A 24,716-nucleotide genomic window follows, 5' to 3' on the forward strand; every position below is an offset into this window, starting at 1 on the left:
TGTCCTTAAGGGGTTAATGTAGTAGTTCTGTCCCTGCAGGCTTTTTAATGTAAACACACACTGTGCGCAGCACTGGCATTGGTTCATATGACAGATCATATGGGTGGGGCATTGTGATGTCATGGTGGGTAGCGTATGGGGGAGGGCAATTTATTATTTTGCCTAGGGTGGCAAAAATCCTTGCACCGGCCCTGCTAAGGATGCACTGCATCTTTCCTAGTTGCAAAATCTGTTTATCTGTACTGATTTACAGTCTTATACTCTCCACGGAATGATAGACACAACTTGTAATATCTGTAAGGTTCAGTCACATACAGACGCCTGGATAACTGCATTTCAGATATATTAAGGATGATAGACTCAAAATAGAAAGCCAATATCCGTATCCGTATATAATTGCATCCATGTAACACCTACCATGGGTTAAGTTTAAGATTCCTTGGCTATTTTGTTTGTAAGTATATAATAACACCTGCATGATAAAGCAAGCTACTGCTGGACTACTAAGTGAGGTTCCCTGAAGCTAAATACATTTAGACATTATACAATTAGGTGCATGGCAGATCACATTATATAATTAACTGACATACTGACAGGCCGGCTCTAAGACAAAGTCATACCACCAGCTATAAGTTTGGACATATGTTTCACCTTAAGGCTTATCAATCCAAAAATTCACCTGGTGCTCACGTGGAAGAGATCATGCACTTGCCATTCAGGGACTAACAAACACTTACTGATTTGCTTAATAGGCATGTTATTGAGCCTGTCTTATGGGAAAGGTATATATTTATATCTATTTATTTATAACCAAGGGGTTGTACTCGTAACACATATTCTAAGTTACTCGATGTCTCAGTAAAAACAACCCTACAGCTTAGTTTTATTGCTATTTAATACATTGTATGATACAATATCTTACACAACTCACTGTGGGACACGTCCTATTTTTTAGTATATTTACATATAATGTAAAGGTCATTGTGTAAATGCTGCCTTCGGTTTTATTAAGCTGAAAGTATCGCTTTCATTAAAAGGTCGTATTGCTTATGAAATTACCATAAACCTAATAAATTTAAAGTTACTCCTTCACTCTAATATGTGTCTTGTTTTTATCCACAGCATATATATGCACATTTTAAACACACCATTAAATATATTAAATACCAAAGGGCATAATCATTTTAATTCCTCCCCCATTAAATGTCAGCATACTACAGTTTCCTTAACAGTAATAATATATTTTTAACTACAATCCAGTCGGTGATAGAAAGCTAAAGCCAAATTAATTATTCTCATAATCAGTGATGCCAAGCATTCATCCCTAGATGGTGGAAAAAAAAAAACCAATATATTGTACTCTTTCAAAAATGTATTAATTTACCTATATTGGAAGACATGGCAACTTTATTGCTGCTCAAATGCAGTTTGAAACCATTAAAATAAAACACTATAGATTTTGATATTAAACCCAACAATATCCAGCAATCGAAGACACATTTGTAAAAGCTCTGTGTTTATAGGCATCTGAACATATGTTTATGTGCTATGCTTTTTTAATGATCTTTAGATAATTAGATAATATCAATAGACATATCCCTTATATTGATCACAATAGGAAATCCACACATGGTAAGCCAATCTCATAAAGGGAAACACATTTGTGGAGACATACACAAAATCTACATAAAAAATAGAGGAAAATATTTTTCATTGATTTACTTGATTTAATTAATGTTCATGCTCTGAGAATTACCTATTTTGACTGCTGTCAATATGCATTTAGTTATTGTACATGCTTTATTTTTCTATAAAACATTTGTAAAACAATGACTAATTCATAATTACCGTATATGGTATTTTATCCCTATATGTCGTAATATTCATATACATCTTTTAATACGACCAGCATATGCATACACAAATGTAAAACTGCCTCACATTAGCACAACTACAAACACAAAACACAACACAAACTAGTTACATGCATATATATATATATTAGTTATTAGTCCACACTATGTCAGTTATTACATCACGCAAAAAATAAATCCCACGCTATGCAAAATGAGTAAAAGGGCTCCGACAGCCAAGTCTCAACAGAAGTGAGAATTTTCTGCCTAATGGGCTGTATATGAACAATTGTGTGACCTTTGATACATTCTAAAGTGACTCCATAGAGGTAGATCACATGGTTTACAACTATGCTCTGCTTGCTAGTTTTATCTGAATAGTTACCTTTCCATTGAGATATCTGCATACACTTCCCGAAGAACTAGCTTTTCTAATATATTTTAGAAGAGTGAAATCTTACATTTTATTAGGGACATATACCTGACTAAAATCAAAGGATTAAATGTAAATGCTGCATTGAATGACATCAAGATTGAGTCTTAACAAAGATACAGTACAGTACACCAGAGGGCTGATGACGTGATGCGCAGGGATACATAGCGTGGTGCGCACGCCGACGGGCTGAGCTGAGCTGGAGACCCACGCGGGAAGAGAGGCAGCGGGTGCCGGTTACACGCCGGATACATGCCGAGTCGTCCGAGTCGTCTGAGCAGGTCCCCATGAGGGTGATAAAGGGCGGTTGTGCGGAAGGGACTATTTTCTGGGCGGAATAATCAAGCCCCAAGAAATTTCTGTTTTATTATCTCGATTTTCGAGCCACAACAAGTAAGCTACAGCAAGCTCGTGCAGACGGTGTACAGGAGTATTGGAACCTGTAGTGAATGGTAGCTTATTGTAATCCGCTTTTGAAAGAGAGCGGTAAATTAATCGGGCAGAGTGAAATTTTGTATGGAGCAGAGCAGAGGGGAGCACCAGAGCAACTTTGTGCAATTACCTCTAAGTCACAAGGAACTACAAACGAGCCTGAGTTAATCAGTCTGAGTCTGAGTTAATCGGTATACTGCTGGAAAACAAAGAGCTTAAGGGAATAGCACACTATTAATATACTAAGACCTGGAGTGAATGGCTACTTAATACTGGATCTCAGCTTGAGTCTGAGTTAATCGGTATACTGCTGGGAAACAAAGAGCCTAAGGGAAGAGCACACTGTTAATTTACTAAGATCTGAAGTGAATGGCTACTTAATATTTGATCTATAAGATTTAAAACTGTACTGATTAACACAGTTAAAAGATCCCCCCAAAAAAGGGGGGGGGGAGAGTAGGCTACTACTAAAGTATAAATAAGAACAGGACACCGAAAAAAAAAAAAAAAAAAGGGAAAAGGTCTCTGGGTACTGGTTTTGCCAGAGGACAAAATAGGGAGAGAAGGGTGAAGCCGAATCCCTGCTGTGTGGTCAATACATATCATCTTTTTAAAGGGACAAACGATAAAGCTAAAGTTCTCTGCTTAATAGGGCTTCAGAAAAAAAAAAAGGAAGTTTTAAAAACAGAGGCACAACAAAGACCAAATAAATTATAATGGCAACAAGGAAAACAGCGGATCTGAGACAAGAGTTGAAGCCTCTCCCAAAAAAAGACCGGGAAAAGAAAGAAAAACAAGAAAAGAGACTCTCAAATTTCTTTAACGCTCCAGCAGATAAAAGTATTTTGGAAACCTCTCTGACTCCAACGCCAAGTAAAATGGCTCTAAGTAAATGCACAGGAGAACTAAATGGGACAGAATTACAAGAAGTACAAGAAAGCCCAGACGAACCATTGATTACCCAAGTGTGACGAAGTGCCCTTCGCCACTTTGTCCTGGAGAGGCCTGCTTGCCTGCCTCCTCCCCTGCGACTATGGTCCTGGACTGTATTGCACTTTAAACACTATATTTGGGCATATGGATTTGTATTAGGCTGACTCTAGCCCTTTAACTATGCTGTAGGTCTGGACTGCTAATATAACCGAACAGCCGGGGGATTTATACGAATATATATTGCATGGAAATACCATTACTGGAGAATGCAGCCGTTCGCATGATTTCATACGAATTCTTTGTGCTCTGAATAGGTGGCCGCCATTTCGGGACTTTACACGTGTTCGCGGCCATCTTGCGCACGAACAGCGGTGTTTGCCTGTAACCGCATGGAACTAAAAACGGATACGCAAACAGGCGAACACCGCTGAGTCCTCCAGACCTCCATAAATTCGTACTGAAACTACCGAACGTCCCACCGTTCGGTAGTTATACTTAATCGTCTATGGGGATTTCAGCGAACACCAAGATTCGAATGGATGGCAAGATTTTCGTGTCTTTTCACCGTGCGAACGGAGACCGACCGCAAGGCCAAAACTCATGGAACTATTTTCGGCTAGTTGGTCTGTGCGGTCGGTCAAAACTTTGGAACTCTGTATCTCCCGAACCATTCATCCGAATTGACTGATTTTTAGGTATGTTGGTCCCCTGAACAAGGGCTATCTGGGGATACCAGATTTAAAGGTGTACCCCCTGTTTTTGGGGTACATCCAGAACTTGGGTAAAATAATGTACGTTTTAATTATGTTAACTGGTTGTCTGAGGGGAGGAGACGTGGGGGTGTTATCATGCATATGATTGGTTAATTTCATCCTCCCCCTGGGAGTGTCCTGTGTGTACCTTTTTCTAATAAAAAGCAGGCTGGGTGTTCCAGTCCTCAGTTCTTCTTGACCCTTCAAAACGTAGCCTCGTCTCGTTATTGGAGGGAATTGCTGTATCACACTGGGGATTGCTATGCTCTGCATATTCCCCTGAGCTTAATCACTTAGCTCTTTTAAGAGCTTGTTCCGGATACGCTCTCCTGGAGGAGAGGTCTTCCCCCACACGGTCCTGAATGCTGGAGGTTCATTCCAGGGTGGAAGGAAGACGGCGCGGCTCCAGTTAAGCTACGGCGGTTGTGGAGCCTGCGGTGGTTGTGGTGTCGTCTGCAGTGCTTGGAGTCCTCTGAGAGCGCTAGGAGCATCCATCAACGGAGGGTACTCAGTTACACCAAGCATACTTAAAACAGTGCCTAAACCAACAATTGGAACAGATAAAATTAGAAATGCAGGGGAGCTTTGCTAATTTAAAGCAAGAAATAATGTCAATTGGACAAAAAGCGAAAACGAATGAACAGAAAATAGAAAATTTGGAATTTCTCCTTCAGAAGCAAAACGAGATCATTGAGAAACAACAAACAAAGATTAATGAGTTGGAAGAGAGATCAACAAGCAGGGCTGCCATCAGGGCATGACAACCATAACGGTTGTCATGGGCCCGGCGGTCCTGGGGGGCCCGGAATGCTCAGGGAGTCCCGGGCCCCACATTTCATTTGTGCACATATAGCGATTATTGCTACCTATATGTTCACCTCGGGCCCCGGCTACCTGTAGAATGCAGACTGGGACCAGCCAGCACATCTTAACTCTCCAGCTGCTCCTGCCTGTAAGTCTTGCGAGCGCTGGGGCCGGCAGAGCATTGTCACGGGTTACCATGGCAACGCTCCGCGTGGCAAACAGGCACAGCTCGTGAAACTTACAGGCAGGAGCTGCTGGAGAGTTAAGATGTGCTGGCTGGTCCCCCTCTGCATTCTACAGCGGCTGGCTCCCTCCATTACACCACCGAACCACCAGGGACGCGATCTCCCCCTCCCTGGCCAGGTAAGAAGCAGGGAGGGGGGAATAAAATGTAAATACCACCAAAAAGGCTCCCCTCCCACCCCCCAAATCCCCAATCCCCAAATCCAATGCAGCCCCCTATTTTACACACACTAAAACCACAACACACACACACTGCATACACACACCACAACACTAACACGCACTGCATACACACACCACAACACTAACACACACTGCATTCACCATACACACACTAAAACCACAACACACACACACTTTGCATACACACACTAAAACCACAACACAAACACACACTGCATTCACCATACACACACTAAAACCACAACACAAACACACACTGCATTCACCATACACACACTAAAACCACAACACAAACACACACTGCATTCACCATACACACACTAAAACCACAACACACACACTGCATTCACCATACAAACACTAAAACCACAACACAAACACGCACTGCATACACACACTAAACTACAACACACACTGCATTCACCATACACACACTAAAACCACAACACAAACACGCACTGCATTCACCATACACACAGTAAAACCGCAACAAACTCGCACTGCATTCACCATACACACACTAAAGCCACAACACAAACTGCATTCACCATACACACACTTAAACCACAACACAAACACACACAGCATTCACCATACACCCTCTAAAACCACAACACAAACACTCTGCATTCACCATACACACACTTAAACCACAACACAAACACACACAGCATTCACCATACACCCTCTAAAACCACAACACAAACACACACAGCATTCACCATACACACTCTAAAACCACAACACAAACACACACAGCATTCACCATACACACTCTAAAACCACAACACAAACACTCTGCATTCACTACACAAACACACACTTTATCTAAATCACACAAAACTACATTCATTATAAAAATGTGCAATCTGTATCCATTTTACACACCACACAGGCCATCCTTGTGGGTGGACTCAGAATGGGCCCTCGGGGGCGGGCCCAGGGGGCCCACACTTTGAACTGTGTCAGGGGCCCCAACATTTCTGATGGCAGCCCTGTCAACAAGTATAGAAGAGAAAGAAGAAACAATTTAAGAATAAGAAATATTCCTGAATCTGTCTCTCAAGATAACTTGGCAAATTTTCTTGCGGAATTTTTTAAGGCTCTCAAAATTAATATTGATGACAAAGTGGACTTCCTTGAAAGAACTCACCGCTTATATAAGCCAAGAACACTCCCAGATGACCTCCCAAGAGATATAATTATAGCTTGTCACTCTTGTTCTTTCAAAGAAAAAATCCTAAAAGCAGCAAGACAAACGGAAAGAGAGCAAGGCAAATTTAATGATATAAAAGTTTTTCCGGATTTGTCTTTTCAGACAAGAAGAGCGAGGAAACAATTTATGCCCGCCACCCTGCGTCTGAGGGAAAAAAATCTAAAATATCGCTGGGGTTTCCCAACCAAACTTATAGTCTCCAAGGATGGGACTATGTATACATTTGACTCACTGGTTAAGGTTATAAATTGGCTGGACAATATGGGGTAATAAGGGGGATAAAAGGAATAAGTAAGACGTAATCACGGACCATGTTTTGATTGAACCAGCATTACAACGAAGTAGTTTGATAATTGTATTGGTACCACTCTGGCGACATGAGTATGAGTCATGATATATAATTAGTATTCTAAATGCAACGAGTCACTAGAGCACAAAATATTTTGAGGTATTTAAGTTAAAAGAATTAAGGTTAGGCACAATTATTAATTAACAAGCAAACTTAAATCCATTAGGATCGTAAACCACTTTGACAAGGATTCACTTTAAAAAAAAAAAAAGCAGGAGGAAAGTTATAAAAGAATAACAGTTTATAATTGACACTTATATAAATTGATTAAATCGATAGGGATATGGAAACCACTAAGAGGGTCAGAAAGTAATAGATTTGTAGTGATATACATGGTTCACTGATTTCAACTAGATTAAGAATAGTATACTCAGTCTAAATTTTGTTATAATGGTATTTTGAGAATATGGATAGAAAATATTTGCACTGGAGAAGAATTTTGATATACACGTTAAATAGTTTGAATTACTTCAACAAATTGACCCAGGGTGGAAGATGGGGAACAAACGGGAGGAAACCCTAAATAGCGTTGAGAGGATAGAGTTGAATTGAACCCCCCAAAACAGGGGAGATTAAACTGCAAAAGTTTTGTAATTAATGCTTGGGTTGGGGAGACTTATGTAGATCGTTTTAGGCGTGTGGAAGGTGATAAAAAAAATATCTTAAGGGACGCTTACAGCTCAGCTCTCATTATCCTTATCTTGGAGAATCCCAGATGAGGACAAGATTCCATTTAGGAGATTTTTTTCCTTATGGATCTGCACTCAGAGGTTAATACTCTGGGTTATTTGAATGATTGCCCCTGGTATAGGAGAGGATGTTGTATGATTGGTGTGGTGGATGTGGTCGGGGCGGGGGCCCACTCTCAGAACAGAAAGAGATTTAATATCAGGTTTAATAAGGTTACAGGAGATGGCAAATTGAGTTAATAGAACTCTGAAGAAGAGCTTAACAAAGAGCAATGGTTAAAATTATATCGATAAATACTCAAGGTCTAAATTCCCCTAGCAAGCGAGCAATTTTGTTTGATTATATTAAAAAAGAAAAAGCTCATATCATTTTTTTACAGGAGACACACTGGAAAAGAAATGATAAGCTGAGATTCATCCCACAAAGTTTCTCAATAGTAGTAACCGCCTCATTAGAGCAACAGAGGAAAAGAGGGGTAGCTATTATGATAAGTGAAGATTTAGATGCCAAAATTATCTATCAAGAAACAGATGAGGAAGCTAGATTTATTATAATGATAATTAAGATCCAAACAGAATTATATACGTTGGTAAATGTGTATGCGCCCAATAACCCCCCAAACAAGTATTTTTATGATCTCTTTGATAAAGTAGAAAGATTAAAACAGGGTAAATTACTCCTATCGGGTGATTTTAATCGCATAGTGGATGCAAATCTGGATAGGAAAACTTTAAATCCTGTCGGGTTAAATAAAGCAGTAACCTCACAGGCAGTACAATTTCAAAGGATACTTAAGTGTCACGCCACTCCTTAGCTGATTTGCCCTCGTGCAGTACTCATACTCACCACTGTTTCTGTTTGGCACTGTTCCTCATTTCTTTTCATTTAGCACTTCACCTGGTCCTTGTTTAGCACCTATTTAGTTTGGGTTCTCCCCTCACTCCTGGCCAGATCATTGTTTCTTGTCTCCTGTTTCCCTGGTTCCCCGTGATTCTGGCTCCTGCCTCCTGCCTCCTGGCTCCTTGATCCTGCATACTGTTCTTTGTTCCTGTGTTCTCCTGGTCTTCATCCTGTGTCCTCCTGGTCCTTCGTTGCTGTGCCCTCCGATCCTGTGTCCTGGTTCCGTGATCTCTGTTTTATTTCCAGTGATCCTGACCCTGCAGCCTGGTTCATTTATTTTGCCTTTGGTCTTGCTTCCTGGTATATCTGCCTTGTGATCTCTGGATCTGTGCCCTACCTATTACTAGTGGTGCCTGCACAATCCTGCCTTCATACCAAAGGACTATTTAAGTATTCACTGCCAGCACTATTCATGCTTATCCTATATTGTTATATACATTTTGTTCTGTGACTTTGTATATATTTATGTTTTTTTGTTATCTTTTTGTACTTTGATTCTCTATAATATATATTTCTTTATTTGCACTATTCATTGTGTCTTTTGCATTTATTCTTTGCTAAATTGGTTCCTACATTTAAAGGGATAGTGCTGTCTCTGGGCAGCACCCCTTCATGCCCATGACATTAAGAAATATGGTTTTCTGGATATATGGCGTGTGTTCCACCCACTGGAGAGGGATTTTACATGCTTCTCCAGAACATTTTTCTCATACTCAAGAATTGATTTATTCTTGGGCTCTGTCGGCCTTACCAACAGTACTAAAAAAGTTCTTATAGACGAAGTAACATGGTCGGACCACAACGCCATAATTTTGGTGTTGGATACAGCTAATTATAGGGCAAATAGAACTAATTGGAGACTAAATGATAATATTTTTTCGACTAAAGAAAATAGAGAATATATTGGGGATATGACAGATAGGTTTTTTGAGGAAAATGAGGGTGGAGATGTTTCGCTCCCAGTGGTTTGGAACGCATATAAATGCGTCATCAAAGGCTATTTAATTAAGCTGGGCACTAATGACAAAAAAAGAAGGGACCATCTCTGAAGGATCTTTACGTAGATTATTATAATTTATCTAATGAAAATAAACTCTTACCTACTCAGGAGAAAAGTATAAAAATGCTATTAATACAAAATTGTATAAATGACTTACTATTAGAGGAGAAAAAGAGAAATCTACAATCCCTAAAGATCAACTGGTACTATAAAGGCAATAGGGCAGATAGGCTGCTTACTAATAAACTGAAAAATAAAAAACAAATGAGGAGGATTCATAAAATTGAAACTGGAAAGGAAACGTTATTATGCCCGAAAAAAATCGGGGCAGCTTTTAATGATTATTATAGCCGACTATATAACTTAGATACTGAAGGACAACAAACTTCCTCTGAAGAATTTTTCAAAAATAAAAAAATGCCCAAATTAACTAGAGAACAACTGAATGAGATTAATAAACCAATAACTTCAGAAGATATTATAGTAGCCATAAATAAGCTACAGATAAACAAAGCGCCTGGCCCAGACGTTTTTTCAAATACATTTTATAAGATATATAGAGACACCCTTTCGGTATGTCTTGCCAGGATATTTAATAAAATAGTGGAAAATGCTGTGTTCCCCAGGGAGATGCTTCAAGCGAACATAGTCCCAATTTTGAAGCCGGATAAAGATCCAGCCAAATTGGCGAATTACCGTCCTCGATTATAGCAGATCGGTTAAAAACTTATATCCCTGCTTTAATACATCAAGATCAGACCGGATTTATCCACGGTAGAGCAGCTTCAGGAGGCCTTAGAAGGATACTGGATGTACACGATGTCGCGATTAGGAGGAAGGTCCCCCTTCTGACCCTGTCACTGGATGCGGAAAAAGCGTTTGACAGGGTCAGATGGGACTTTCTGGGAAACACATTGAAGTCGTTTGGCTTAGTAGGAACGGTCTACGACGCCATTATGGCACTATACACCGTCCCCTCAGCCAGGACTATAGGCCCAGGGATAGAGGCAGACTGGTTTAGTATCAGGAACGGTACTAGTCAAGGATGTCCTCTTTCCCCGATGCTTTATGTTTTAACTATCGAGTTTCTTGCAGAGACCATAAGGCAAAACGGGAATGTAAAGGTTTTTTTTTTTTTTTAACAACTTTGAACACAAGATTAATCTTTATGCTGACGATGTAATACTCATGTTGCAGAATCCTAGATCATCATTGCCGGAACTGATGAGAATATTGAGCCACTATAGTGAACTTTCAAACTATAAAATAAATACCAACAAGACCACAATAATGACAACTAATTTATCTAGGGAAGAAAGAGACTTTATTAAAAATTCCTTTGATTTCGTCTGGGCCAAGGAATATATCTCCTTCCTTGGCATTAAAATACCAAGAGACATAAATAGAGTTAATGAGGTTAATTTCCTTCCTCTCATAAAAAATACTAATAAGACCTTAAAAGAATGGGTTGGCAGAGAGATCTCTTGGACAGGTCGTATAAATACTATCCGCTCATATATTTTGCCTAAATGGAATTATCTTTTTAGAATGATTCCTATACAAGTCCCAAACTCGTGGCTAAAAATGATACAGGTAGCTTTCTCCAAATTTATCTGGAAGGGCAAGAAACCAAGAATAAATTTACAATTATTATCTAAGAAAAGAAAGGATGGGGGCCTTACTGCCCCAAATATAACAGAGTATCATAATGCATGTATGCTGGCTCATATTGTTAATACGCTAAGTACAGATCAAAAAGATCAAGCTTGGTATCAAATAGAGCAAGCAATGGTAGAGATAAATAGCCTATCTGCTCTGTTTTGGTCAACAAGGAGGAAAGGAAACAAAAACAACTCAGTCCACTTAGAAAATCCGACAATTATACATAGCTTATGGAGATATTGGTACAAAATTAAGAAAAATTACAAAATAGAATATAGATTATTTCCCTTTTTACCTATTGAGGTGATTAACAATAATATTGACAATATTAATATCAGTGGCTGGTTACATCAGGGTATTGAGTACATCCAACAGATAATTGATACAGAGAAAATCAAGCCATTTAATCAATTACAGTTAGAGTTTGGGATTGACAATAGGGAGATATTTACCTATTTGAGAATTAAGTCTTAATTGGCGAAATATTTGGATATTCAACTCAACAAAAATATAAGTATTCTAAAGAAGATTATTGAAACATATAGACTCAAAGGTCACATCTCCAGATGTTACGAATTTTTAAAGATCCCCCAGAAATCCTTTCTATGGAGATCTAAGATTAAGTGGGAAAAAGATCTACAAACAGTAATCCCTGAGCAAGACTTGATAAACGCGACAGTTAAAGTAAACAAATTGATTCACTGCTTAAATATAGTAGAACATTTTTACAAACTCCTAAATAGATGGTATATGGTCCCAGATAAATTGGCCAAAATATATGGAGATCAGAATCCCGCTTGTTGGAGATGTGGAGAAGAGATAGGAGACTATCTCCATATCTGGTGGCATTGCAGATATTTAAAAAATATATGGAAAACTGTATATAGGCAGATTTATAATTCGTGTCAGCTATATATACCTTTTACACCACAAAGTTTCCTGTTACATCTGGGATGGCCTTCTATGCCTACTGAGAAAAGTATGTTGATAATTCATATTTTAATGGCAGTTAAGATGGTTCTGGCCAGACACTGGAAAAGTAATAAAATATTAGAGTGGAGTGTAATTAAAAAACAAGTAATCTACCAAAGTAGGATGGAAATGAGAATAATTCTGAGCAACTCAGTCGGTTTAAAGAAATTTAGCAAATGGGAAACAATTGTTGATAACTTTATTGCCAATAAGGATGAAAATTATAATTATTGAGTGGATGGGTCCCCCCACAGTGTGTATGCTTCTGGATGAGCACTTGTAATACTGTTCCTACTTTCCAGGAATATGTATAATGGACAATATAGGAACGGATCATCCGGATGGTATGTCTCTGTGTATGAAAGGAATATGTTTTTAATGTACCTCTATGGGAATATATGGGAATGCTGGATATGGTTATTTAAATTTGGAAGCATAGTTGTAACGTTGTTTTGAATGAATCTGTCCATTATTGTATTATTGCTTTAGAGGTAATGTACGTAAATTGTAATATGGAAAATTTGAAGAAATAAAATAAAGAAAAAAAAACAAAACAAAGATACAGTAAAGAGCTCAGTCGGGGAAATCCTTCAAAGCCTAATTGTGAGATGATACTATGGAATTCGAATGAATAAGTTGAGAATAGCAGTTGCAGAACATTAAAGCAATTTGCCCAGGTTTCAATTCATACCCTGTATCAATGCAGATAAATGGACAGGTAGACATGTGGATGTATCAATACAACTGCACAATATATAGACCAGAGACAAGAGCACATACAGTATTAAAATAATTTAAACTGTGCATTATGCATTTACTGGCTTGTATATTGAGAGATCATAAAATGTCATTTTGGTTTCCATTTCAAATTACTTTTCTCATCCATATTTACCATTGCACATAAAATCGTGCAGCGGTTGTAGGAACATCTGTGTAGCAGTTGTTCAAAATCTGGGATTCAATATACTGTCAGGAAGGATGTATTATTGAAAATGTGGTAGATGAAAAGGTAATCTGTTTAGCAGTTAGAATTCTGGAGCTCTTAGAGATGTCTTGATTGGTCTCTAGACTTGTAATTTGTGTATTTAATAAGTCTACATTTTGAAGGCAATGTGAAACCTTTTTTCAGTGCTTGTTGTTCTTCAGCTGTCATTCCGCAACCATAATTAGGCAGGTAAAAACCAACAGTTAACATCCCACTCCTATTATGATCAACAACAGCTGCAGTAATGAGAGATTTCAAACTTCACTGCCCACTGAGAGAGATTGCTGCTTCTGCTGTTATTGCTAACAAATGCAAATCTTGAGCATTGGTCCCTAAACTAATTCTCCTGCTTCTTAATGGATCATTTTTTAGGGAATTCACAAAATTTGCCCAATGGGAATATTATTAGAACTCATGCAGAAACCTAAATACTGATTTTGAAATCACTGATCTAAAAAACTAGTGATTCACAGAATAACACATAATTCTAGCAATCTATACTCTAATTTCTAATGCGTTGTTCTGTTTCTACCATTCTATAGATTGTTTTATCTCCTACCAAACTGTTCTGTCACAATTCTCATCTATATTACTATGTGTTTTTTTTTTCTTTTCCCTCCTCTCTCCTTACACATTGTTATGTCTGGTTTTCCTCTCTTACCTGCCCATTGGCAAAATTGATGCCCTGTAGTTATTATTTTATTATTTTATGTATATAGCGCCAGCAAAATTCTGTAGCGCTGTACAATGGGAATAGTTATGTAACTTACTCATTCTCTCTTGTTTGGTCTTATAGTTCTGTTTGTTACCACGCTTTTCCATTACTCATGATCCTACCTACAAAAAACTAAAGCCGTCTAGCTCTTAAAAGTGCATTTTGCAGCTTTATCACTATTGCGTTTTGTCATAGGTTTCCTGGATAGTTAATACCTCATTGACATTTTGAAATTAGTTTGAAACTATGGGTTAGCACTTTTGAATATTTTGAGCCTAAGAGCACCAATCTCTTTTTTGTTCACTCTGTCATTATTTACATCAGCTTTTCTTTCTTTCTTTTTATTTTTTTTTTATTTTTGGGCAGCCGAAAAACAGTTCAAAGTACAGGGAAAGCACAGAGTGGTAAAATTGATGCCCTGTTTAAGCAGAGTTAGGCTCTGTAATAAATAAGATTAGATAATTTTATAGAGATAATTTAGGGAAGTCAATTTCTTTAACAAAGGCTATGTCCTTTAACTCTTATGGACACAACTTCTAGAATAAAAGGGAATCATGACGGAATATTTCCCCTTCGTGTTGATTGATGCAACTTTCAGCGCCATAGGTTGTGCCATGATAAAAGAGGGGGTCTGCGACATGAATGGGTGTCGATAAAGGGAGGTCCAGTGCTCCAGCAGTTACCCAGTCACCCAATGCTATAAACATAGATAAACAAAAAAGACAAATAATACATCTATATACAATGAACATTTATATATAGTGAAACTCCTTGCACTCTTGCTTTATAAATGTATGTGTCATGTGCTCCATTGGCTGTTGTTATGCAAAATCAAAGAAATTTGGTTTGTCTAAGGCTTGTAGTAGTGGAGGAGGTTCCCATAGGGCTTACTGATTTTTCAGTTACAATTGGACCTGCTGCCTGCCCTAGTACCCTCTATTTTTCCTTCTTCCCTCAGTAATGCTGATGTTGGTTCTTGACACTAGTGAGATGATCCTTTACTCTCTCCATACTCAATTCTTTGCCACACATTTTGGAAGGCTAACAAAGTAAATGCCAAACTTTACCTTAGCACAGTCTATTCGCTTCAACCATTGGCCTTGTGGCTTATCAAGATGAGGGTGGATTTGCATCTTTGGAAGCTATGGCAACTCAAGCCTCCACACTAGCACTTGGTTGACTAATCCTGATGGAAGGGGAGGAGGTGGTGTTAATAATACTCTCATAGGATGAACTACTTCTCATAAAGATAGGATATGATGCTCAAACTGTTTCCATTGGTGCCCCAAGAAATGCAGTGTAACACAAGCAATAGCAACAAGTCCACTGGTTTCACTCATGCCTTGTTCTGAGCACCATGAAACACAGACACTGAACACTGGAACTAGCTGCTCTAGAAGGAGATTCAGTGCTAGTGAAAGCAGCAGCAGACGTTTATTGCAAGAAAAGGCTGAGAAACATTGCCCCCTGGGTAAGGTATCAGACATATTGCTAAATTCACTATTCTTGGCTTCGAAGGCTAGTGGAAAGTTGCGAGACTGTAAGGGTATAGAGTGCTTTGATGCAAATGCACAATCTATAAACAAGCCTGCGGCCCCAGAATCAAGAAATGCCCGGGTTTTAATGGATGAATCAGGCCAGGAGAGGATAATAGGCACCAAGGGTTTGCCCACGCATATCTCTGGGTCTGCAGAAAGACCACCCAAGATCTGCCCCTGACAGTATCTTGGGTGCGGGCCCTTTGCCGGACGAATCGGGCAAAACTTTAACATGTGACCGTGGTGTCCGCAGTATAGGCACAGACCCTCCCTCCTCCTAAAGGCTCTCTCCTCGACCGAGAGGCGTGAGAAGCCTAACTGCCTTGGCTCCACACAGACAGAGGACTCAGGACCAGGAGGCATGGGAGGTGAGGGAGGTTTGGGTGGGCAAGAAAAGCTCGGTGCCAAATTTACAAGAGTCCTCCGCAGGCGCTCCCTGGATGAGGATCTCTCTCGGAGTCTGATGTCAATGAGGGTGACAAATGATATCAGTTCCTCGAGATCTTTAGGTAATTCTCTGGCTGCAATCTCATTTTTAAACACATCGGAGAGACCCTGTGCAAAGGCAGCCACGAGAGTCTCGTTGTTCCAGCCACCTTCTGCTGCCATGGTACGGAATTCACTGGCATACTCGACAATAGTTTTTGTGCCCTGAGCATTAGACATGAGTAGTTCGGCAGTAGGGGTGGAGCGAGCTGGAATATCAAAAACCCTTTTGAAGGATGCAACAAATTCAGGGTAATTGTAAATAATAGGCTTCTCTGCCTCCCAGAGAGGTTTTGCCCAAGCTAGGGCCTTTTCAAACAGCAAAGAAATCATGAAGTGAACTTTGTCACTGTCTGTAGGAAATGCCTGGGGCAGGATTTCAAGGTATCCTTTAACCTGATTTATAAATTCTCTGCACTGAGCTGGGTTGCCCCCAAAATACAGAGGGAGCGGGACAGACCCAGTCATTTATCTAGCCGCTACAGGTTTGGAGGCTACAACCGGTGCTAGAACAGGAAGTGAGGCAGAGGCGGCCGCAATCGCAGGCTGGCCGGGTACTGGATCCAGATGGGCATACTGGTCCAAATGGTGGTTCTGCTGGTCCCACTGGGTAAGTAGGTTAGGTATAGGTGTCTTGCCTGTACCATCTGTATTCATGGCCCCTGCGTAATGTCAGGGACCAGGAACCAGACAGAGACGGAACTAGATGCAAACACACCTTTATTGATAAATAACAAATAAATAACAAAAGCAAAGTCCAGGAATCAAGCAGGGGTCAGTCACCAGAGCGGGTAGTCAGACAAGCCAGGGATCAGGAGCACGGAGAGCAGCGGAGTCAGGAACAAGGCCGGAGTCAGGAACCAGGAACAAACAGGAAACACAGGAACAAGGAGACTTCTGGGAAACAGGAAACCACGCAAGGGCAAGGAGGTTCTGGGCTTAGCTGCTTAAATAGGCAGAACTGATTAGCAGCAGGGTTGATTACTACTCACAGGTGAGTAACCGTGGCAACAAGCAGAAGGAGCTCATAGTAATTGCAGCTGAAAACTCAATCACTGAAACAGAAAAGGGTTGCTGTTTAAAACAGCAAAGAAACCCTGACAGCGTCTCCCCCACTTGCAAGCCTTGGATGTCCATGTTGCTCCATAAGGGGTTTAGAAAGAGCTCCAGAGTAAGAGCAAAGAGGAGTGGGGACAGGGAGCAGCCCTGGTGTGTTCCGTTCATGATTTGGAACGGGTCAGACAGCGCTCCATTGATGCGCAGTCGTGTTGATGGGTTGGTGTAAAGAGCTTCAATCCAGGACATGAATTTCTGGCCCACTCCTAGGGCACGCAAGATGCTTTTCCGAGTCTGTTGACAAGAGTAGCACTGGGGTGTTGTCCCAGCATGCCAGAGCTATCAGGTTCAGTGCCCTGATGGTGTTGTCCCTTACTTCCCTGCCCAGGATTAACCCTGTTCGGTCCGACTTGATGATGGTCGGCAGCAGTGGGGAAATTCGGTTGGCCAGGATCTTAATGAGGAGTTTGAGATCTGTGTGGAGTACCGAGATCAGTCAGCTTTGGAATTGGGTGGGATCTTTGCCGTCCTTATGTAATAGTGTGATGCTGGCCGCCGGGAACTGTGGGGATGGCCTGGCCTCTTCCAGGATGGCGTTTAAGGCTGTCAGCAGTTTCGGAAGCAGTTCCTCACCGAACATCATAAAAATGCAGAGGCAGGCCACCTGGTCCCGGTGCAACGTCTTGACTGTGTGTGAGAGTTCTTCCAGCATGATTGGTAACTCCAGGGTGTTCAAATTCCCTTCCTCTAAGCATCTCATGTCTGCCGAGGTCAGGTCTCTCTGGATCTCCTCTCTTTTAGTCATCGGGTCCCTGGGTTGGTCTGTCGTTATGTTGTATAGTGACTGGTAGTAGTGCTGAAAGACCCGTGATATCTTGTCTTGAAGGTGGCGCTTGCGTTGTGCTGTGTCCTTGATCTTGGGGATATATAGTTAGTTCCTTTTGCCTGAGGAGGGTCGCCAGTAGGCGTCCTCATTTATTGATGTGTTCGTGGATCACGTGACAAAATCATTGGTAAATGCACTGGTTTGGTTCAGCAATGTTGACAGTTGGCTTATTTTCATGAGGAGGTCACTATAAACTTGTTTATCCAGTCCGAGTTTGTGCTTCTGTTCCAGCTCGGCGATGGCTTTGCCGAGGGTGACATCTCACAGGAGGCCTCCAGTTTCTTTGCAAAACATTGTGTTATAAAGTGGCCTCGGATTACCATCTTGTGTGCCTCGTAGCAGTTTACCGCATTCGTGACAGGTGTCTCATTGATCTCGAAATAGTCCTTGATCGCCTGTCTCGTGTCCAGGACCAGCAGCCTTCACAATCTTTGTCATGGCCTGAATAATGACACTTGCAGTCGCAGGCGGAGTGGGTTGTGGTCCGACCATATCATTGGGAGTATGTCCGAAACCCTTTAATAGAGCAAGGGAGGAATGCGGCAGTGTTTTGACGTGTCTGTTCGGTTGTGCCTGTAGCTGTGTCGAGTTGGTATCTGCGTCTGGGAGAAGGGTAAGAGTTAGGTCGCCTCCAATGACCACTGTGCCTTTCATGTGCTCCAAGAGAATGCCCAGCGTTTTTCTAAAGAATTTGTGTTGCCTGCAATTTGGTGCATAGATGTTCACGAATGCATACAGCTGGTTGTGGATGGTCCCTTGGATCAGCAGATATCTCCCCTGGGGATCCGTCTTGATGTCCTTGACCACCAGTGGGAGCCTCTTAGATGTGGATACCCACACCTCGGGTCTTCCATTCCGGGTTGTTGCTGAAGAACCCTGTTGGGAATTGGCGGTCCTTCAGGGATGGTTCCCTGCCATCTGAAAGTGCATCTCCTGAAGAAATGCTATCGCCGTCCTGTATCTCCTGAGGTCCCGCAGGAGGCGGGTGCGTTTCTCCCATAGGTTGAGGCTGCAGACTTTAAAGGAGACTCCGTGGGGGTAGGGAGCACAGGAAGGGTGCAGAAAGGAGAAGAAGGGGTTGAAAGGAGAGCAGCGGGGTCAGAAAGCAGAGAAGGTCTGTGTCTGTGGTGTGGATCCACGTACAGAAGAGGCTTGTGAGCAAAGAGACTGAGGTCCTAATGGGCAGGGTTAGCCGAGCGCCACACGGCCGACACGCTGGCAGCGCCCCCAACCTATCCTGGAGCAATGCTATCCCTCCTTGCTGTAGTAAAGGTCACTGATTGTCTGAAATATAATTAATGGAACTAGTTAGTATGTCACAGTATTCACAAGAATTAGGTTTTGGCCACAACAATGGTTAATATAAATAATAATAACAATAATCATAATAATATATCTGTATTCCTCAAAAAACTATTTTCATTGTTTGGTGTGAATTTCCTACTTCACCACCACGGGTGCTCTTAATATTCACAACACACATATCCTAAAATGTATAAAAAAGTGGGGTAGACTCTTCCACAGAACACTATATAACCAAGATTTTTACTGTGATATTGTTGGGCTACTTGTATTCCTTGAGAGACAAGGATAATAAACTTCCTTGAACTTTTTCCTAAGCTAAATATTTTTGGATCAACAGTTGCTTTATGAACATTTATTGATAACCTGGATGAGAAGCATTTATGTTTAGCCTACTTCCAAAGGTTGAATTTGATGGACTTTAGTCAACCTAGACTGCAATGTAATTGAACCACATAGGAGGAAAGTCATTCAAATTCCACATCAACATGGTTGACATATGAGTAGATAGCACCAATACTGTAATAGCTTAATAAATCTCAACGAGCTGAACATATATCTGCAAAATATTTCACAGAAATAATTTGTATGGAATGAATGTTTCCATCAGTAAGATGCTCAAGGCTACTTAGACAGTTTCTTTCTCTCCATAAATATAACATGTTAAATTATAGCCTGTATGTGCTTTAAGAAAATGGTTCAAAGAGAAAAACAAGCTAAGGGGAAGATACACAAGAATATATCACATTTATGGGCAGAATAGCGACGAAAAATGGTTAACTATTCATGGTAAGTACAAAGAGGAATGCACTGGAAAGTTTGCAAAAATAAATAAATCTATGAATTCTCTAATTGACAAGTTGATATGGTTACACAAGTATCTCCTCCCAAAAAGCAAGCTTAGCATAACTTTCTGGTTTGTCAAGCTCTCAATCCATAAGAGTTCAAATAGTTCAAATGTTTTCTATTTTTCTTTCATTATTTTAACTTACAGTTTTCACCTTTAATATTTTATTGATTTGTCTATATGAATAATTAAATGGAATGGAATCTAAAATCTAAGGATTGAACTTGAAAGAACATCATTCCCATTCCCTGATTTTAACATAAAATGTAGATTGTTGCATCAGAAGTCCATTGGCCTTTGCAAACTGCTCAAATATTGTTAGAGTAATGAGGATACATTGGTCTCATCAAAGGAAAACTATAGTGCTGGGAATACAAAGTTTTATTCTTAACACTATAGTTCTCTCTGGTTCCCCCTCCCTCGCGGTGTCCCACCTTGGCAGATAAAGGGTTAAAAAAACATTTAATTCCTTACCCGATTCCAGCACAACTGTTCCTTGGCACTTGGTCGTGGTCAGCCACCTCCGATCTTATTATAAGCGGGGACCTAATGCACATGTGCAGCTAGGACCGCTCACCCAATTAAGCCTTCTCTTACACTGGATTCCCACATGCAGGGCATGAGAATATCAAGTTTCACAAAGTCAAACTCAGTCAAACTCCAGGAAGCACTTTAGTGGCTCTATGGTAGACATCCATTAGAGGCAGTCTTTCTGTTTTACATTGCAGGACTGAGGGGGATAGGGACACTGTGTCCAGACCACCTTCATGAGATGAAATGGTCTGGGTGACTATAGCGTCCTTAACCCCTTAAGGACCAAACTTCTGGAATAAAAAGGAATGTCACACATGTCACATGTCCTTAAGGGGTTAAAGTACCTGCACAGTATGGTACAACACATGAGGATCTATTCTCTCACAAGTTGAGCTGCCCTAAATTTATATGTTGGTCAAAACAGCCATGTTGCAGAAAATATCGAAATGGTGTATTCAACGGAGTAGCAGCCACCTATAAAATGAATTGTCCAGATCAGTTCAGAGTGGGTAGGACATTAACAACAGCAAAGGTTTTATGTAATTACAGCAATTTGGCTATTCATTAAGCACCAAGGATTGTTACTAGACATTGGGGTTTATAACATAAGGATAGAGATTTACTTCATATAATAATAAATAACTTTTATTACTATTCAGCCCCTATATAAAAAGATGAATATGTAAATAATATTTTAAAAGACTATTCGCATGGTCTACTGGCACATTTTAAGAAATATATAACAGAAATCGAGTTGACACATTTTTTTGGTAGAAGAATGTGCGGAACCTGGTGTGGGGGAAATCTCATATTATTAATATTGATACGAAGGAGATAAGATGTTGAAGTAAACTTGGAATTAATAATAAAATTAATAACTAAAAATATTTAAAAAAAACTAGTGTAAAGTCGGAGTTTACACTCCTTGCTTTTGTCACGGTTCTCACCGTGACATCCAGACGTAATCGTTCCAGAAGTGACCAACAGGGGATTTGAACCTGAGGCCTTATGCATTCCATGCCTGTCCTATCCTGCCTTGCCTACAGCACTAAGGGGCTGGACTTCACCAGTGGCTCTCACCTATCAATCTCAGCCCACCTGAAGCTGATGGCCCAATTAGCCAGGTTTTAGACACGGCCTCTCACTGAGGGCACTGTCAGTTCATTGACTCTGCTCCTGCTGTCTGGTTCCTGTTTTTAAGTATTCAGATTGTTTGTTCTCCAGTTTGTTCCTGGCTCCTGACCTTGGCTTATTCGTATTGTGTATCCTGACTTCTGGCATCCTCTGACTTTGGCTTACCCTCGTTTATCCTGACTTCTGGCACCCTCTGACTTTTAGCTTACACTCGACGATTCTCCTGCTTGTGTCCTTGCCTGTACTGCGACTTGGAGCAATATCCTGCACAGAGTCACAGGTCAGGTGAATACTTACCTGACCACCTTGGCCTGTGTTTAATTGCAAGAGTTAGCATATATCTCTGCCTACCGGACTCCCACCTCAGGTAAGCCGTTATAGCTTTTCGGCAATTCAATAGTATTTATTAATAGAGGCTAATCAAACAAATAAACAATACATATACATTTCAAATAGGCTAGTATATACTGATACCAAAACTAGCCATTGATTGAATGAAAAGTTAACTAAATTAACATAGTGAAACAGGCATAGACATGTGATACAGTTACAACTCCATTGACCATCAGCTAAGAGTAAGACAAGAGTGTGTATAGTGGGGAGAGGGAATAGAGAGAGAAGGTTAGGAGAGTGAATTTAAAGAGATAAAAGGGCATTTTACAGGGCATTTTTAACAGGGCTAACCTTCTGCTGGACACACCTCCCTCAACCAATCCCTTAAGATCTAACATAAACAGAGTGTTTCCTGTGGGAAGAGGGATTGCACTGGGAGGGAATGGAGGAGGAGTTTATCAACAACCCAACTAGTTTTGCCTGGTGAAAGGCCATGTGCTTCACAAAGAACTCCATTATTGCCTAAGGGTAGAATTGGGCTTGAATCCCTGTATTAGAACACAATAACACGTCATTGACATACAGTTTGTCTGTTAATAAATCCCCCCACTTATTACAGATGTGTACACCAGCTACATAGTTTGAACCCTATGATCTGAACATGGAATTTTATGTATTTATTTGTTTTGCAATAATTAGTAGTATATATTGTATTATAAGATATTATTATTATTATTATTATTATTATTCCTCCTTATTATTAGGTTTGATTTTATGATGCATTAATTATTTAGATTTTTTTTAGTAATAAATATTTATTCTTTATTCATAATTATTTTAGTAATTGTAAAAAATACGTTTTTAATATGTGTATTTTTATATTTGCTTTTTACATTTAAGATAATTATTTGCTATGTCTCTTAATAGGTATGTTGAAAAGATAGTAGATTTAATGGTGCTCGGTATTCAGCCTGAGTATCTCTGTTAATATACTTTCTTTTCCAGTAGGACACCTTCAAGGATAATAGCAGCTTACCCAAACATCCGCCTAGACATGATGAAGGCAACAAATACTTTATTTGGTTCATAGTCCACAATGTACCCCCAGCAGAGGGTCATTAACTGGAACAATGGTGATCCCACCCAGACATCTTTATGTCTGGGAGATAACTAGATCAAGTAATGCTGATCTAATCAACCTCCTGGCAACAAGACATCTTAACAGAATATCTCCAAATCACACATATAAATGTCACATCATACCACAAGTGTGGTATCCATGGATATCTCGTCCCTGAGCATGCTAACTGGCAAAATAGCACCGTGATTCCTCTACATTAGATTAATGTATCAGCGGGCTGTTTTAAAGTTTCTATCCGCTTGGCAGTTCCACAGAATTTTCAGGTTTGTTCCGGTTGAGCGCATTGAGACTTCACAGCCAGTTAATCTGTGAAAGTATGCTCTGGGCAGGCCAGCCTGGGTTTACCGGTCACCCAGTGCCCCCAAGAAACACAGGGTGACTGAGACATAAGAGGGGACTATGAAACTTACAACGGAAGTCCCTCATAAATCTGTCATGGACCCCCTCCCAAAATCAAACCTACCCCTATATAACGTGACACCCACACATTAAGACACTAAATCTGGAACCCTGTGTTTTTCCAGCACAGGGCAATTGCTTTCACAGTTACATTTAATATTTTTGTGGTTAGGTGTCTTTATTTAGTGCAATAGTAAAAAATGATTGTGTAATTTATGCATGCCCCTATGGGTGAATACAATGGATATAAATATGGAGTAATGGAACTGTTACAATCATCTGATGAAACTATGGAATCGGCAAAACGTGTAACCACGCATTCAGGATGCAAGTGCTCAACCTCCCATGAGAAAAACAGAAGACTGCAAGTATCAGTGAACTGACATGGTGTGCTTGGATAATTAAGGTTTCCCTTCCTATGGGACTTCCTGTGTGGAGGATATGGGTGTTTGTTTGTTTTTTACATTTTTTTTTGTTCCTGAATTTAAAATAGTCATATAGAAATAAAGTAGTGTGCTTTCTATTCCTGCTTCATTTTTTTTTTTTTTTTTTTTGGTGAATTACAGATAAATATTTGTGATACCCATCCTGTATGAATTGCTGGGTACTCTATTTTGGAGCCCTGATAGATTATGCAGTCCCTACCTGCTCCATACTTGTAGGTTTAATGATTGCTAAATATTATATTGCACATTTATATAACAGATTTACACTTTATTTTTCTTCCCTTTTATTTTTTTCTGTATGCACATAATATTGTAGAAATCAGATCAACCGCTGCAAGTGTTCTTTTGTTTTCTGGTGTGATCACAAACATATTAAGTTTTTTTTTTTTTTATTATTATTCTTAAAGACACAGTACACATTATATCTGTGTTATGGCTTTTTAATTGCTTAAATTAATGCTGCTAATTCAATTGCTAATTGCTGCTAATTTG

The 24,716-nt window shown here is 40.0% G+C and overlaps 1 protein-coding gene across 1 annotated transcript in view; it reads right to left on the reverse strand.

Annotated features, from left to right (window-relative positions):
• The window catches only part of GRIK4 (glutamate ionotropic receptor kainate type subunit 4), a 758,447-nt gene that overhangs the window by 75,246 nt on the left and 658,485 nt on the right, over positions 1-24,716 (reverse strand). The window lies entirely within an intron of this gene.

Source organism: Pelobates fuscus, chromosome 11, assembly GCF_036172605.1.
Source record: "Pelobates fuscus isolate aPelFus1 chromosome 11, aPelFus1.pri, whole genome shotgun sequence".
NCBI classification, from domain to species: domain Eukaryota; kingdom Metazoa; phylum Chordata; class Amphibia; order Anura; family Pelobatidae; genus Pelobates; species Pelobates fuscus.